This window comes from Clarias gariepinus, chromosome 2 (genome assembly GCF_024256425.1).
Source record: "Clarias gariepinus isolate MV-2021 ecotype Netherlands chromosome 2, CGAR_prim_01v2, whole genome shotgun sequence".
Taxonomy (NCBI): domain Eukaryota; kingdom Metazoa; phylum Chordata; class Actinopteri; order Siluriformes; family Clariidae; genus Clarias; species Clarias gariepinus.
The window spans coordinates 6,907,156-6,925,605 of NC_071101.1; the positions used below are offsets into that span (position 1 = coordinate 6,907,156).

General features: G+C 41.9%; 1 protein-coding gene across 1 annotated transcript in view; it reads right to left on the reverse strand.

The window, feature by feature from the left end:
- The window catches only part of LOC128513191 (uncharacterized), a 39,011-nt gene extending 21,922 nt beyond the window's left edge, over nucleotides 1–17,089 (reverse strand). Inside the window, exon 1 of the mRNA XM_053486877.1 lies at nucleotides 16,982–17,089. The gene's annotated coding sequence lies outside the window, so the exon portion shown is untranslated. The remainder of the gene's footprint in view (nucleotides 1–16,981) is intronic.
- Between the last annotated feature and the right edge of the window lie 1,361 nt (nucleotides 17,090–18,450).

The window sequence follows — 18,450 nt, forward strand, 5'->3', positions numbered from 1 at the left end:
TTCACACTGAAAAGCATGCTCCTTTTATACAGTTCATGAGGGGAGGAGAAAACACCCAGTCTCCTCCCCTGTACATTCATTTGTTAACCGTGGAAAATATTAACCCATTATAACCCAGTTTCCTCCAGTAAGTTTTTCCATTATAATTACACCTCGTCATTTGACTCCTTCCTCCTCCCTCCCTCCCTGATGCTTGTAATTTCTTCAATTATAATTCATTTTCTTTACGAATTATTTTCCATTATCTTTACACCTTTCTTTTTTATAAAAAAAAATATATGGGTGGCGCTTATTTTCAAGGCTTTTTCCTCGTTTTTCTTTGGTTTGTTCTTTATTTCTCAAGAAACCAGCCATGGGTAAGCATCTCCGTTGCACTATTTTACTTATTTGCCTTATTTTTTTTACCCAATTCGTTAAGTTTATGCATTTTATTTTATTTTATAGCTAACTGCAACTGCTCCAATGTTGACTACATCCCTTTGGATGATTCGGACAGCCAGGGCAGTCCAGATCGTGTTCCGTCTGAGGACTACAACCCGACTGATCTCGTCATGAATCAGCCCTCCGTGAGTCCTATGCGAGATGATTTTGAGTTGTCTGGATCTCTGATGCAGTTTCTTCGGGATAAAGGACTTACTTATTTTAAAAAGGATGATTCCAAACCTGGTCCTTCTAAAAGACGTTGTCTGGATTTTGAGAGTCCTCATTGTTCTTTTCAGCCAGTGAGGCCAGAGTCTAGCACTCCAGCTCCATCTGTCAGGAAACCTGGGTGTCATGTAAGTGTTAGTACTCAAACTGATTTTAAAGTGTCTGTTAGTACACAGACTAATCCAGTGGTTCTTAAACATTTTCTGTCATTTCCCACTTTACGGGGTGGGCGAATTTATAAGCCCCACTTGTCAACAAAATGATAACGAAATCGGCCAAGTGTACTATTTATTGAAAAATTTATTTCTAAATCAATAAGATCAAATAACAAAAAGTTCAAAACAGATAAAATACACGTGCTATTGTTATAACAGGCTTACTTCGTCACTTATCTAGAGCTTTCTTTCAAAGAAGTCGAGTGGCTTATAAACGTGACTGGGGTGTGTTTTGTCTCTAGGTGTCTTCCTACTTTGTTGGGTCTCGTGCTGTCTGCTGCCAGCGGTTTAAGACACAAAACACAAACAGGTCTCTCCTCTGCCCCCACCATCCCCACCATGAATCCAACCGCAACATACAGTGGGCTTCATCATGTTTTCCTTTCGGCTGGCTTTTTGGTTGATTAGGCTGATAGTGCTGAATCACCTGCTTTTTTATGGTCCATGTAACATATGTATCCATTGACGTTATTATGCTCACTACATACAGTACGCTACTGACCCGGTTTGTGTCCGCGGTAAATTTAGTTTGATATTCGCATCTCCTAATTCAATAGCTGCGTAAATAAACCCGCGAATAAGATACCCACATACAATATCTCTTCTCTACATTGTCTTTAAGCTACATCCGCCTTAAATTATACATGTTTAAAAGCATAAACACCATTATTCTCTACGGCGCAACGAATGATTTAGGGATCATCACAAAATGCCGCATAGCAACAAAAAGCGTAGAACGATCTTGATCTTCCCTTCTGTTCAGCGCCTGAAGGATCAAAAAGCAACTTTGTTGCCGCACTGGAAACTAGAAATGCCAGACTAGTACTGACCGATAAAATAGTAATGTTTACCAAAAATACAGAAACATCAGCATACACATTGGAATAAATAAAATTACATATAAAATACCGAATGTTAACTTATATATTGTTCCTCTGGAATTAACATGCCGACGTTAAACCGTTGTTGTTGCACTATGGTTCCACTTTTTCTCTGATGTTATTTTAATTTACTTGTATTTATGATCCATTTCTTTTCGTGTGATTGTTTAATTTCGAGTGTCCGATCTTTATTGTTAATAAAGAAAATCATTGCGCTTTGTACAGTTTTGCGTACATTGCTGTTTACTTACATGTTTTAGCATACAGTAAAACTTCACGAACCGCCACAGGTTGGTTTCGAGCATACATTTTGCATGACATATACTTGTGTTTTTCTGGTCCCTGTCCCTAAGTTTTTGCTCTTTATGTTCTTGGACTTTGCCTTAGTTGTTTTAGGTACTTTCCAATCCCCCCCGTTCTGCTGTTCCAGTTACATGGGCTGTTTCAGGTGCTTCCCTGCATTGCTATTCCTGACTTACTCCTGTCCTCCTTTTTTTTTGCTATAATGGTGTATTGATATAGTTATTTATATTTCCGCATGCATAAGTATATGTTTACTAAAATATGCTTACGTGCACTCAAAAAAATAACTCGTTGAATGAACATAATTAAATTATGGAAAGAATTTCCACCTGATTTAATGACTTTCTTTCAGCATTAAGCAATTTTGTTGGCCCAACTTAATGTTCAGTAGGTGGCAGTACAGTGTCTACTGGTAAATTATCCCTCTCTATCTGATCTGCTAAAATGAGCAGAACTGGCTGAAGGTCACACCAGTCCGCCATATTCCGTGACTTTTGACTTCAACTTACTAGTATAAAAATATAACTCAATACAGAAATAAATGCTTTTTAGATAAATTATTTAAAGTATCACTGAACACACACTACCGTTCAAAAGTTTGGGGTCACTTTCTAACTCCATGATGGTTTTTGAATTTTATTTCTTTCTACATTGTAAAGGAATGCTGAAGGCGTCCAAAAATGCATTAATCTCCTTTGAACAGTTAATGGTGAGATGTTTCTGCTACTTCTGCTCTGTAAAGACTTCATAACGCCTCTAATCTGAGGTGCTGGTTGTTAATTGGTCATTTTTCAGGCTGATAACTCTAAATGAACTTCTCGTCTGCGGCAGAGGTAGGTTTTGGTCTCGCCCTCCTGGGACGGCCTTCATGAGAGCCAGTTTCATTATGGTGCTTGACGGATTTTGCAAATGCACTTGACAATACTGTTCTTGCAAGAACTATTACAGAAAGTCTGACCTCTGTGTCTTAAAATAACAACTAACTGTTGTTTTTGTTGTTGTTACGTAATTACCTAATTCCTTATGTGTTATTTTATAGAAATCCCCAGTATTGTTGTAGAATGTAGAAAATAAATCATTAAACAAAAACAAAGAAATTTGTTAGTGACCCCAAACTTTTGAACGGTAGTGTATATTGGGTCATATTTGTAAAACAAAGATAAGAACATTAAGACAAACAACATATAAAACTATAAAGACAATATTTTAGCAGGTCAGGGAGGATCATCTTGATGCAGTCAGTGTAAGATACACCACTCAGTGTATCAGCAAGCAGGTATACACCAATCAGTGTAAGCTGCAAGTGGAACAAGTGAAAAATAGTTTGAAGAATGCAATATACAAACAATATAAAAACAAAAATGTTCCATTATTTCACAATATCATTCTCATATTACATGTATGTGTCTTATTTATTCAAAGAGTTATTCATTTCATCATGTCCTATTTATTTATTTAATTTTGAACACTTCGGAGTTCCATATGGAACGAGCACCAACTTCAGCAAGGTATGCAGCTTTGTTTGTTTACGTGCGCTATGTTTCGTTCTTATCCGTTGGTTCGCCTCCAGTGAAGGGAATCACGGCGTTGCTGATTGGTTGCTGCGCTGTTGTATAGAGATGACATCTGTCGGGAAAGCCCTTCTGTGAGGTGTTGGTTGCCTGGTTACCGATAGTTGCGCTCTGGAACTTCTCCTGAGGGTTTCTTTCCGTTGCTGGACTTTGGAGATCGTTGAGAGTTCGTGAAGAGCGGATGACGCCAGCAGCGGCGTAGTGCCGCAAGGGCGGAAGCCCGAGCTGCTTGGAAGATGTTGCAGGTTACAGTTATGTTATTTTATGTTATTTTATTTTAATTTTAATTTTATATTTTATTTCAATCTTCTTAGTTAAATTTCCCTTCTTTCATTTTTTATATTTTCTATTCTTTAGTCTTTTATTTTAAGGTCTTTTATCGTAAGTTCACGAGCATTTGTCAAAGCATTTCACTACATATCGTACGACTGTGTATGTGACAAATAAAATTTAAATTTGATGTTTTTCCCGACTTCTACTGTAGACTTCCTTAGGGTTTTTGTCCCTTCGGGGTCAGTCCGTCCCACGGGTGATTGGTCCAATCTGATGTGGTTGTGGGGCTCAGCCACGCCTCATGTGGTTCCACCTTTTATGCATACCTTAGCCTGGTGTTGGAGTTTTTAATACTTTTTATGAAGTAATTTTGCATGAGCTCGGTTCATGCTACCAATTTCCCGTGTTCATCAACATTCTTGCAATAAAGCCAGCTTTAGATTGACATCAAACATTACATATCTTACCCACTCATTCCTTCCTTTATCTAATAAAAGAGAATAATCAAACATACACACAGAAATAAAACACACTGAGTAAATATATGTATATGCGTTTTGCCCTACTGGCACACCTTAAAGATGTTTAAAATAGTGTCCAGATGTGACACTTAAAATAGTGTCCAGATGTGACACTTGGTTGGAATCTTCACAACCTTTTGTGAATTGATGGCATTTTTGGGACCTTCATCAGTCCAAGCAAAGTCAGAGAGGATGTACAGGAAACGGAGCGATATACTTGTGTAAAGAAATACTGTATCATGCTGCATACACGAGCCTGCGGCGTCATTACCACGGCAACAAATGAAGATGGAGCTTGCGGTGTCATCGCCACGGCAACAAGCGCACGTGGGGCCTGCGGCACCGTTACCACGGCGACGGACGCTGAAAAAAATGACGAACAATTATCGCGGGACTGAGAATGAAGTGAAATGTCATAGCACTTTGGGAGGAAGGCATGAGTACCGGCACAGTGAGAGGGAATTTACAAAAACAGGGAGATATATAAAGAAATGTCATTCTGCACACAAGGCCTCAGCGTCGTTACCACGGCAACCGTTACTTTGGCCTTAACTTTTTTTTGTTATAATTCCTCTTTCCTGGGACTAACAAAAAACAATTACTCTTCAACTTCTCTGTTTCTTACTTGCTCGCTTGTTTGTCTTTTGTCAAACCGATTTACACACTAGCATGTAGGCCTACCCGATTCCTGCTAAACACATGTGATTTTTCTTCATGGGAATTGACATCACTATTCTGATTTCACATGATTATCCTTTTTTTTTCAACCTAAACATTTATTGCATTCAATAAATAATTTAAATAACAATAAATGAATAATTGCTGTCTACACAGGACGTTCGATCCTAACAAAAAAAAAATCACTTTTTTTAATTTTAGGAGCCTTAAAGTGAATAATATAGAGTGATATCCTGGACAATATTCAAAAGGAATTGCTAATTACATTTGCAATTGCGTTTCCCATATGTGGACGCACAAAGTGTGACATAATTTAAATGCACTTGCAAACTTTGCATTACCGTTTGCTGTTTCGCCTTCGTGAACGCACACTGACTGCCAAATTTCAAATGAAATAGAAAAGTCTATTTGCATTTGTATTTCCCATGTCTTGAAAGTCATGAGCCTGACATATTTAAATAGCAAAATCAATTAATGATTTGAGCAATGGGGGTGAACCGAGATTATCTCAAGAAATAAACACACAAAAATGACAAATCGCATATTTTCTTACTCTGAAGTGGACAGAGAAGCTGTTACAAATAAATATATTTTTAGATCTTCTCCTGTTACAGCCTGCTGGAGCTAAATCTGTCAGAAACGCTGCTTTATAGCGATGGAGTCTGTAAGCATGTGTCACACACACCCGTTCCGCGACCGGCACTAGGACCCGGAAGTAGTACGGTCGCGAAACAGTAAGCATAAAAGGAGCCAAGATGGCGCCTCACACTCGCTCAGTCATTGAGTTTCGCCCATGTTGGTCCAGATTGTCCGTCAGCCAAATCGTGAGTACTCATTTTCTTGGGTTTGCTTTCTGATCCGAGTGTGTGTTTATAGGACGCGGGTTAAATTTGTGTTTTTCCCTTGCTCCCCTTGTGTGAGAGTCCTTAGATAAAATCGCGTGGTTATCCTGCCTATTCGCTTACTTCCGCGTTTGGGTTTACCATCCACGCTACAAAGGGCTAACTGCTAGTGCTAAAGTCTTCCGATCATCCAGGTTAGTTCGTGACAGAATGACTGAGCCACAGGCGGTAAACCCAGCGGATTATGCGCGCATCTGCGACGTGGTAGATCAGCACACCGCGCTGATCAATCAGCTGAACGGAGAGCTCGCTACTCTGCGCCGGAGCGTCCAAGACGTCGCGGCCTTGCGCCGCGAGGTGGCGGAGCTTCGGCGGGAGAGCGCAGCTCTTCGCGAGGCGGTTGCTAGCGCGGCTACCCGGCCTCCCGTCGCGGCGGCCGCAGCTCCGCCCCCCCCCCCTTCTCCACCCTCTGATGTTTTCCTTGCTTTACCGGACAAGTGGGATGGCACAGACGGGAGATGCAGTGTGTTTTTAACTGCCCTCGATCTCGTGTTTGAGTTTAACGCCACCAAATACTCCACGGATCGATTGCGCATTGCTCTTCTCGTCTCACTGCTATCAGGGCAGGCAGCTGAGTGGGCCATGGCAGTTCTTCGTTCTGATTCAGATACCGCCCATTCATACAACGAGTTCACGAGTTCATTCATCCTGCGGGCGAGGTGGAGACCGACACGAAGCTGTACCATCTGCGGCAGGGTGGATTGTCCGTGAGCCGTTACACCGCGGATTTCCGTACTCTGGCAGTGCAAACCTCCTGGGGAGACGCCGCGCTCCGGACATCTTACTACGAGGGACTGGCTCATAGGATTAAAGACGAGCTAGCCGGACGAGAGCTCCCCGCCACACTGGAGGGATTGATTCAGCTCGCCCTCCGGATCGACCAGCGCCTACTCTCTCGCCCGAAGCCAGCCCCCAGAACCCTGCCGCCAACACCCACCTTCGCCCACGCCACTGCACGACCACCGACCACCTTCACTTACACCACCCACGGGGATGTCGGATCTCCACCCCCTGCCGTGGTTGACACCGGAGCCGGGGAACCCATGCAAGTAGGACGCGCCTCCCTAACCGTGGCCGAGCGTGAACGCCGTTTTCGGGAGGGACTGTGCGCCTATTGTGGGTCGGCGGCGCACCACCGAGCAATCTGTCCTCTTCGCCCGGGAAACGCGCAGGCCCGGTGAGGAGGGAGGAAGACTCACCGGGCCCCCTCCAACTCTCCTCCACGACCACCGACACCATCCCTCGTCTCACGGTTAAGGTAATCCTCCAATTTGGTCACAAACGGGTCAGAAGTACCGCGTTCATCGATTCTGGTGCCGCTGGTAACTTCATTGACTCTACCTATGCCAAAGAAATGGGGGTAAAGACCGAGGCGTTATCCCAGCCCGTTCGGATCACCTCCGTAGACGGTCGCCCCCTTTCCTCCAGTCCCATCACCACTCAGACTCAGCCTATCACCCTAATCATCGACCGACACCAAGAGCAAGTCCAGTTTCATCTCACCTCCATCTCGTCACCTCCTCTCATCCTCGGACACCCTTGGCTACTTCAACACGACCCCCTCATCTCCTGGACACAGAACCGGATCTTACAATGGGGGCCGACCTGCACCGAACTGTGCTTACAGGCATCGGCTGGGACATGTTCTAGGGAGTCCGAGGCCCCCGACGTCGACATCAACGCCATCCCCACCACCTACCGGGACCTGGCTGAAGTGTTCTGCAAGAAGCGCGCCACACACCTACCTCCTCACCGCTCCTACGACCTCGCCATAGACCTTCAGCCGGGCGCCGTTCCCCCCCGCGGCCATCTTTACTCTTTATCTTCCACCGAGACGCAGGCGATGGAGGAGTATGTAGCCAATGCACTGCGTCAGGGTACCATTCGACCCTCCTCCTCGCCTGCTGCCGCGGGTTTTTTCTTCGTGAAGAAAAAAGGCGGGGAACTTCGCCCCTGTGTCGACTATCGGGGGCTCAACAACATCACCATAAAGAATCGTTATCCCTTGCCTCTTACCAACACAGCCCTGGACGCCCTCTCTGGTGCCACCATTTTCACTAAGTTGGACCTTCGGAGCGCCTACAACTTGGTGCGCATCAGAGAGGGTGATGAGTGGAAGACGGCCTTTATCACCCCCAACGGACACTACGAGAGCTTGGTGATCCCTTTCGGCCTCTGCAACGCCCCCGCCGCCTTCCAACACTTCATCAACGATGTCCTCCGGGACATGTTGGGGCGGTGGGTGTTTGTCTACTTGGATGACATCCTAATCTATTCACGCACCGTCGACGAGCACGTCCAACACGTCAGGGCAGTTCTTAAGAGATTACTCGCTCACCAGCTGTACTGTAAGTTGGAGAAGTGCGCTTTTCACGAGCGCTCCACCACGTTCCTGGGTTTCGTCATCTCGCCCCAGGGTGTGGCCATGGACCCGCAGAAACTGGAGGCTGTGCGTCATTGGCCCCTACCCAAGACCCTCAAGCAGCTTCAACGGTTTCTCGGGTTTGCGAACTTCTACCGTCGCTTCATCCGGGACTACAGTACAGTTGCAGCACCCCTAACTGTCCTGACCCGTCCATCTTCCCATCACTTCACCCTCAACGCCACCGCCATCTCTGCTTTCCAGAAACTCTGCCACCGATTCACCACCGCACCAATTCTTCTCCATCCAGATGCCAGCCAACCCTTCGTTGTTGAGGTGGACGCCTCGGATGTGGGCGCCGGGGCTGTTCTCTCGCAGCGAGGTCCAGACCAGAAACTACACCCATGTAGTTTCTTCTCCAAAAAGTTTGACCCCACTCAGCAGCGATACGGGGTAGGGGACCGCGAGCTGTTGGCCATAAAGTGGGCTTTGGAGGAATGGCGTCACTGGCTCCAGGGCGCCAGGGAGCCGTTCATTGTCTGGACCGATCACCAGAACCTTATCACCATCCGAAACATGAAACAACTCAACCCCAGACAGGCGCGGTGGGCCTTATTTTTTGAACAATTTGATTTCCACCTTTCCTACCGCCCGGGGTCCAAGAACACCAAGGCCGACGCCCTCTCCCGACAACACGAGGAAGACGTTCCCCGGGCGGATCCCGCGCCTGTCCTCCCAGCATCCAAAATCATCGCTCCGCTCCACTGGGATTTGGAAACGAGAGTCCGCCAGGCACAGGCCGAAGAGACCACACCGGCAGGTGTGCCGCCTGGACGACTATACGTACCACACTCCAGGAGAGTGGAGGTTCTTCAGTGGGGACATTCATCTCCACTCTCGGGTCACCCGGGCGCCCACCGCACCCTTCAGTTCATTCAGCGCGCGTTCTGGTGGCCATCTATAAGAAAGGACGTCGCCGAATTCGTCCAGGCGTGCCCTGTGTGTGCCAGGGCAAAGGATAACAACCAGCCGACGCCGGGGGAACTCCAACCACTACCTGTCCCACGTCGCCCCTGGACACACATAGCCGTCGATTTCATCACGGGCCTGCCGGTCTCCGAAGGGAAGAACACCATCATGACAATCGTGGATCGATTCTCCAAGGCCGTGCACCTGGTGGCTCTCGCCGGACTCCCATCAGCCAAAACAACAGCCGAGCTGATACTAGAACATGTAGTCCGCCTGCATGGGTTCCCGAAGGACATCGTCTCGGACAGGGGGCCCCAGTTCACTGCCCGGTTCTGGAAGGCCTTTTGCCGTCTGATCGATTCAACCTGCAGTCTATCTTCTGGATACCATCCTCAGACTAACGGTCAGACGGAGCGGACCAACCAACAACTGGAGCGCTACCTGAGATGTTTCATTGCCGATCGCCAGCGCTCCTGGGCCCGCTACCTCATCTGGGCAGAGCTGTCTCACAATCTCCATGTCTCGTCAGCTACCAACCTGAGTCCATTTGAGGTATGCCACGGTTTCCAACCTTCCATGTTCGAACACCAGGAACCGGAGGTTGACGTACCGTCGGCCCAACAGTTGGTCCGCCGGTGTCGACGGCTGTGGCGCCAAGCCAACCACGCCATCCAACAGGCCAACGCTCGCTACACCACCCAACATCGCCGTCGACACCCTCCGGGACGATTGTACAATGTAGGTGACAAGGTATGGCTGTCAACGAAAAATCTTCATCTCCACACAGAGGCACGGAAACTTTCACCCCGATTCATCGGCCCATATCGCATTACCCTCCGGATCAATCCTGTCACCTACCGGCTCCAGCTGCCTGCGGCGCTCCGAATCCATCCGGTCTTCCACACCTCACAACTGAAACCCTTCACCACTTCACCTATGATTCCACCCTCCCCCCCTGCTCCTCCTCCCCGAATCATTGACGGTGGCCCTGCCTACACCGTGCGCCAGATCCTCGATTCGCGACCAAGGGGCCGGGGCACCCAGTACCTGGTTGACTGGGAAGGCTACGGTCCCGAGGAGCGATCGTGGGTTCCGGCCCGGTTCATCCTCGACCCAGAGCTCATTAGGGATTACCGTCGTCGGGTATCCTCCACCCCAGGACCGTCGGGAGTCGGTCCTGGACAGGGGGGTACTGTCACACACACCCGTTCCGCGACCGGCACTAGGACCCGGAAGTAGTACGGTCGCGAAACAGGAAGCATAAAAGGAGCCAAGATGGCGCCTCACACTCGCTCAGTCATTGAGTTTCGCCCATGTTGGTCCAGATTGTCCGTCAGCCAAATCGTGAGTACTCATTTTCTTGGGTTTGCTTTCTGATCCGAGTGTGTGTTTATAGGACGCGGGTTAAATTTGTGTTTTTCCCTTGCTCCCCTTGTGTGAGAGTCCTTAGATAAAATCGCGTGGTTATCCTGCCTATTCGCTTACTTCCGCGTTTGGGTTTACCATCCACGCTACAAAGGGCTAACTGCTAGTGCTAAAGTCTTCCGATCATCCAGGTTAGTTCGTGACAGCATGTTTTAATCAACTTATATTCATGTAAGCATGTTTTAATTAATATATATTTGTGCAGGCAGAAATATAAAAGGCCTGTAAGTATACCATTATAGCAGAAAGACAGGACAGGAGCAAGTCAGAAACAGCGGTACCAGGAGCTTGGGAAATACCTGAAAACTGCCCATGCAGATAAACAGAAACCAAGGTAATGAGAGGAACATAGAAAAAACGCAAAGACCAGGTCATAGAAAAAAACAGACAATGAGAGAAGCTAGCGAGGTGCACAGTAACCTATGTAATAAATGATGTCCTCAAAACCAAACATAAAAGGATCAGGAATTTCCCTAAAACATATGTGCAAGGCACCACGGGCACAGGCTGGTACGAACAAACAAAGAGCAGGGAAAAAATCAGAGACACAGAGCCAGTCTCTTGAATAATACAGTTTAATAAGAGTAGATACAGAATAAAAATGTGTATCTACATGCTAATAATATAAAAATACAGAGTATAAAAGCCCAACGTATAATACAAAAACATAAGGTCCCAGGGTGAAGCATCAACAAAAATATTCTTACATTTCAAACCTTCTTTGAGCTAAAACAACACCAAGAGGAAGGTCAGTGAGAGGAATAAAAGCAGAAATGCCATGATTTAACAGAGGAACAGGAGCCTGAGGAAAATCTGTTTGAGTACCAACAGTAGCTGTCTCGTTAGTCTGTGTACTAACAGACACTTTAAAATCAGTTTGGGTACCAATACTTACATACCATCTAGGCTTTCTGACAGATGGAGCTGGAGTGCTACTGGCTGAAAAGAACAGTGAGGACTCTCAAAATCCAAACGCCGTCTTTTAGAAAGACCAGGTTTGAAATCACCTTTCTTAACATACTGTAGGTAAACCCTTTGTCTCGTAGATACTGCATCAAAGAGCCAGACAACTCAGAATCAGCTCGGACAGGACTCACGGAGGCCTGATCCATAACGGGTTCAGTCGGGTTGTAGTCCTCAGAAGGAACACGATCTGGACTGCCTTGGCTGTCTGAATCATCCAAAGGGATAAAGTCATCAATGGAGAAGTCGCGGTTAGCTATAAAATAGAACAAAATACATGAGAAACATTGAAATGCGTAAAATAAGGCAAATAATTAAAATAGTGCAAAGGAGATGCTTACCAATGGCTGGTCTCTTGAGAAATGAAGAACAAACCAAAGAAAAAAACGCACCACATTATTATATTTATTATAAGATAATAGAAAATAAATATTAAAGAAAACGATTTATAATGGGAAATTAATGAGCGTAGGAGGAGTCAGATAAGCGCAGGGAGGAGTAAAAAATAACGAGGTGTAATTATAATGGAAATATTAATTGATATAAACTGGATTATAATGGAATAAAAATTCTGATGCGGTCAAACGAGGGGAAGGTACAGGGGAGGAGACTGGAGATCCCCCCCTCTCAGAAACTGTATAAAAGGAGCGTGATTTTCACTGTGAATTCAGTCTGATTTTGGCATTGCTTGTGATCTGATCTAAAGCATTGCTAGTCCGGCTCACCTGGGTTCTTATTGCTGCAATAAAAGCCTGACTTACTTCATCCAGCTCTGCGTGGCGTAAACTTCTTTAATTCTTTTTAATTCTTTTTGTTAATGACTTGTTAACTGATTGATATTTTAAACTAACAGCAACATCAACAGGTGGAAGAATTATTTCCCGCAAGTCATTAAGGGACCGTCTAAAAAGTGCATAACCAAGACCCAACCGTTTGTTTACAAAAGAATACACAAGATTACAGAGAAATACCTCACAGGACATCAAACGTATTACACTGTTAGGCTACAGTATGGATTTTTTGTTTATTTATTTGTTTAATTGATTAATAATTATTTCAATGTACATTTTAAAATAAAGGATTACACAGACAATTCTTGTGGCAATAAAACAGATGATTTGTTGAATAAGAGTTGGGGTGTTTATTATTATTAAAATAATAATAATAATAATAATTGTAAAGATATGTATGAAAATGAATGCACTTTGGTACAGTCTATTATGAGTTGCAAAAAATGACAATTAAATCAGCAAAATTCAATAACTTTTTTGCTATAGAAATTTAGCATTTATAAAATGTAAAACCAACTCTACTATAATGCACTTTATCCTCGCTAATATCTACAACCCTTCCCTTTGCAATGTTCAGTTTGTTATTAATTTAGTTAATTTTTTTATTAATTTTTTGAAAAAAAAAGTAAATAAAAATGAAATCAAACTTAATCAGAAAAAGGTTGTAGTTATTAGCAGTGATAGAGTGGACTATAATATAACTGGTATTACATGTGTAATCCACATAATGCAAAAGCTATTGATTTTTTTTTTTTTTATGTTATACGTTAAAATGCCTCCCTGCTACGGATTGCCCCCCCCAATCAATTCATATCAATTATATATTTTTTCTTATATATGTAGATTTTTATATTGCTTATTTACACTTAACAAAAATATAAACGCAACAACAACTTCGCACAGCCATTGAAGAGGAGTGGACCAACATTCCACAGGCCACAATTGATAATCTGATAAACTCTATGCGAAGAAGATGTGTTGCACTGCATGAGGCAAATGGTGGTGACACCAGATACTGACCGGTTCTGAGTCCCCAGACCCCCAATAAAGCAAAAAACTGCACATCCCAGGGTGGCCTTTTATTGTGGGCAGTATAAGGTACACCTGTGCACTACTCATGATGTCAGATCAGCATCTTGATGTGGCACACCTGTGAGGTGGGATGAATTATCTCAGCAAAGCAGAAGTGCTCACTATCACACAGTTAGACTGATTTGTGAACAATGTTTGAGAGAAATGGTAATATTGTGTATCTGGAATGAATTTTAGATCTTTAAGTCCATCTCATGAAAAATCGGAGCAGAAACAAAGGTGTTGCGTTTATATTTTTGTTGAGTGTATAATAAAAATCGCCTCGTGTAATTTTTCATCATAAACAATATTTATTTAATGGTAAAAATTTTTGTATTACATGACAATCCCCTGCAAAATAAATGTTCCACAAAATAAACATTAGGCCTATGTAAGAATTCGTATTATGTGTCTTAATTTTCGTGTATTCATTTGTCACGTGCCTAGGGTTAATTATAATAAAAATAATAAATAATAAAATTTGATAATTGTAATAAAATGAATTTTCATCCTAATAGGGCCTATATTTGATAAAGATTTTGTGGGGGTTCAGTCCGTGACAGGGGGCATTTTAGCGCATAACACAATTTGTAAGGATTTCTTGAATTTTGGTAGACCTCCTTTTGTCTACTCAGTGCTCAGCCTGTATTCTGCTTGTCCCGCCTGGATCCAGGGAACCCCTCAATGATACACACAAGTCAGTGCTCAGTGAGACGTTCAAAGTTTATTGTGGGAGACAGGAGTATATATATACGCACACACACAAAGAACCAAAGAAAAGGTGGATGCAGGAGTGTTTACATCCAGTCTGGAATGCTTTTAAAAGATAAGGTAAGGAAGGACATACATTTAGGAGTAGCTCTACATTTACGAGCGTTTAACAGTTTTACGACCTTTAACATAAACACTATAGAATGTGTTTATTGAAAGTACAGCTCGTGTCGTGAGAAAAGGAAGAAAATCACTCTGTTCTCATGCACACAGAATACAATGAAACATAATAAAGATCAAATATTCCCTACACAATTGTAGTGGTGTTTTGTATTACACTGTGTGTGTGAGACCAGTGAGTGTGACTAGTTGCAATCTGGGTTTGTTGTCAAGTAAATAATGAAATTAAAAAGAAATCAGAAATGCGGTGTTCTAATTGAGATCTTTTTTTTTTTTTTTTTTAATAATAATCGTGCAGCCCCATTTGACAGGCAGCACAGCATCATTTGCATCATTCATCCATCCAGTGCTTAAGTTTCCATTATTGAATAGACCCTTACACTGGGTTTTAGACCATTTGGTGACGTATAGACACTCTTAGTGTATTTTTTATAGAAGAGTGACTCTGCTGCGTGACGTTATCCTAATCAGACCGCTCGAATCACACCTGTCTCAAGCTCCTATAAGAAAGCTGTATCATAATATGATCTGATAATCATAATCTCATAATTTTTTCCATTATAATTAAGTTTTCTTATGAATAATTTTCAATTATCTTTGCACTTTTCTTGCTTAATTTAAGAAATATTGGGGTGGCGCTTAAATTTACTATACTTTCCTAGTTTTTTCGGTTTGCTCTACAGTTCTCAGGAGACAGGCCATGGGTAAGCATCTCTGTCGCACTATTTTACTTATTTGTCCTATTTTTCCAATCTGTTGTACTTACACATTGTATTTTTACAATGACTACAGTAGATGACTCAGATTAGATGACTTAAGCCCGATTCGGACGGGACTAGTTTTACAGGGGGTCGTTAGAGAAATTTCTGTTTCACAGACGTACTTTGTGATTTGAATCCCGTCCGAATCTGCCGTGTCTGTCTTTCTCTCACACGACCTCTGTAAAAATTCCAGAGCAAATTACCTACTGTGATAGGCATCCGGCAAGTCTGTGATTGCCAATTTTTCTTTTGTGTTTTTGGTCAAGGTAAACTACCGTACTATCACTAGCGCGCCGCTATTCAAGTTTGCGCACCAATAATGGTTGTAGATGTGTACATGTGATTTGTGCAACGCCCACATGTAAAACACAGACACTCCTACCTCCGTAATAAACACGTAGATGTTAGTCCCATCCGAATGCATACATGAAATGACAGACGTCATCTGAAAAAAATTCAAACTCAAACGTCGTTTGGAAAACTAGTCCCGTCCGAATAGGGCTTTAGACAGTTAGGGCAGTCCGGATTATAACCCTACTGAGGATTACAACCCTACTGAACCTGTCGTGGATCAGGCCTCAGTGAGTTTGCGCCGTCTGGATCATTAACGCATTATCTACAGAAGAGAGGGCTTACATTTTTTAGGACAGACGACTCCAAACCCTGTCCTTTTTAAAGACTGCGTCTGGAAGCGAAAAGCCCTCCTTCTCACACTTTTGAACTCGTAAGGCCAACGTCTAGCACTCTCCAGCTCCGTCTGATCGTCATGTAAGTGTTGGCACTCAGACCAATTTTAAAGTGTCCGTTATTACACAAACTAACACTAATTAACACAATGTAATACAATACTAATGTAACAATGTAACACAATGTAACAACACTAATGCAATGTAATACAATACAATATAATACAATACTAATGTAACATAAAGTAATACAATACTAATGTAACAATATAACACAATGTAACAACCCTAATGCAACACAATACTAATGTAACATAATATAATAACATACTAATGCAACACAATACTAATGTAACATAATATAATACCATACTAATGTAACACAATACTAATGTAACACAATACTTATGTAACACAATACTAATGTAACACGATATAATACAACACTAATGCAACACAATACTAATGTAACATAATATCATACCATACTAATTTAACACAATACTAATGTAACACAATACTTATGTAACACAATACTAATGTAACACGATATAATACAACACTAATGCAACACAATACTAATGTAACATAATATCATACCATACTAATGTAACACAATACTAATGTAACACAATACTTATGTAACACAATACTAATGTAACACGATATAATACAACACTAATGCAACACAATACTAATGTAACATAATATCATACCATACTAATGTAACACAATACTAATGTAACACAATACTAATGTAACACAATACTTATGTAACACAATACTAATGTAACACGATATAATACAACACTAATGCAACACAATACTAATGTAACATAATATCATACCATACTAATGTAACACAATACTAATGTAACACAATACTAATGTAACATAATACTAATGTAACACAATACTAATGTAACACAATACTAATGTAACATAATACTAATGCAACACAATACTAATGTAACATAATACTAATGTAACACAATACTAATTTAACACAATACTAATGTAACAATGTAAAACAATGTAACAACACTAAGGTAACACAAAGTCTGACTTACTGACAAACTCCTCTTTGATGTGCAGTCCAGGAACAGGCTCTGTCCAGCTCGTCTCCATATATATACACACACACACACACTCACGTGTAGACATACACTTGCATACAGTATACAGTATACACACACATAAATCCTGAGTGTTCTTTCCCAGTTTTCTTTCTCAGTCTGTTCCGTTAGCCCCGCCTCTCGTGACGTCACCACCAATCAGAAAGCGTTCAGGGTAAACTCGAACACAGGCGAAACCGTTTTTTTTTTAAAGCTATTTAACAGGATTGTTCAACTTCCTGAAAATACACTACATTAAATACATTTCTTTATAATGCTGTTTATATGCCAACAAATTAACAATTATTATTATTATTTTAAAAGAAGGAAAAAGGAAGGAAAAAAAAAGCCCAAATTAACTAATCCTGATAAATCCTTGCGTGTCCACATCGGATGACCAACAGCGCCCTCTACCGCATGCGCCGCGCTACCGCAAGCTGATCCTGCATTTAGTTCTTAACTTCTGTGCTTAAAAGATTCTCTGCATCGTGTTGAAGGAAAATTAGTCTGCTTTTTTCATGTTGTGGCATTACCTAAATATAGACATATATTAAAAGACAAGTAAACAAATTAAATTAATAGTTTGATGATCAAATTTCACCTATTTTCACCTTTTCATAATTGATCAATCAATCAATCTTTTTACATCCATGGACACTATGGACAATTACACACACACCTTCCTTCATATCTACACTACATGTTGTACGTTTACATCCTGGACCATTGCACAAAGTCACTTTAATAACTTTGCACACCTACCTTCACAACTACACTACATGTTTACGTTTACATCCTGGACCAGTGCACAAAGACACTTTAATAACCTCTGCACAAAGACACTTTGTTCTATGCATATTAGCACACACAGTACAGTATATTTCAATTTGTACAGTATATTTCTCAGTACAGTATATTTCAATTTGTACAGTATATTTCTATTTTTATGTACATCAGATTTCTATTTTTATTTTAGTTCTATTTTTCCTAGTTTAATTTAATTTTTCTATTTAATTTTTCTATCATATTTCTTTATTTATATTTATTTTTTATTTGTAAACTTTAATTCTCTTTTAGGGTCAATGGCGGTCGTACAAGCATTTCACTACATTTCGTACTGTGTATGATGTGTATGTGACAAATAAAATTTGAATTTGAATTTGAATTTATTTATGTATGTATTACCAAAGAACAAATATAAGTGCAAATATAAAAATTGTATATAAAAGTGCAATAAAACTCTTATTATTTTGCAAATTACACCTTGTCTTGAAGGTTCAACTGCACATATGATTTTACAGTTTTATATTGCATTTTGTTCTTGGATAACAAATAGGGTAAAAATGATTAGTTCTATGATAAACATTTTACCTGCAGTATTAAATATAAAGGGACAAACTGCAGTATAAAAACTGTGACATCAA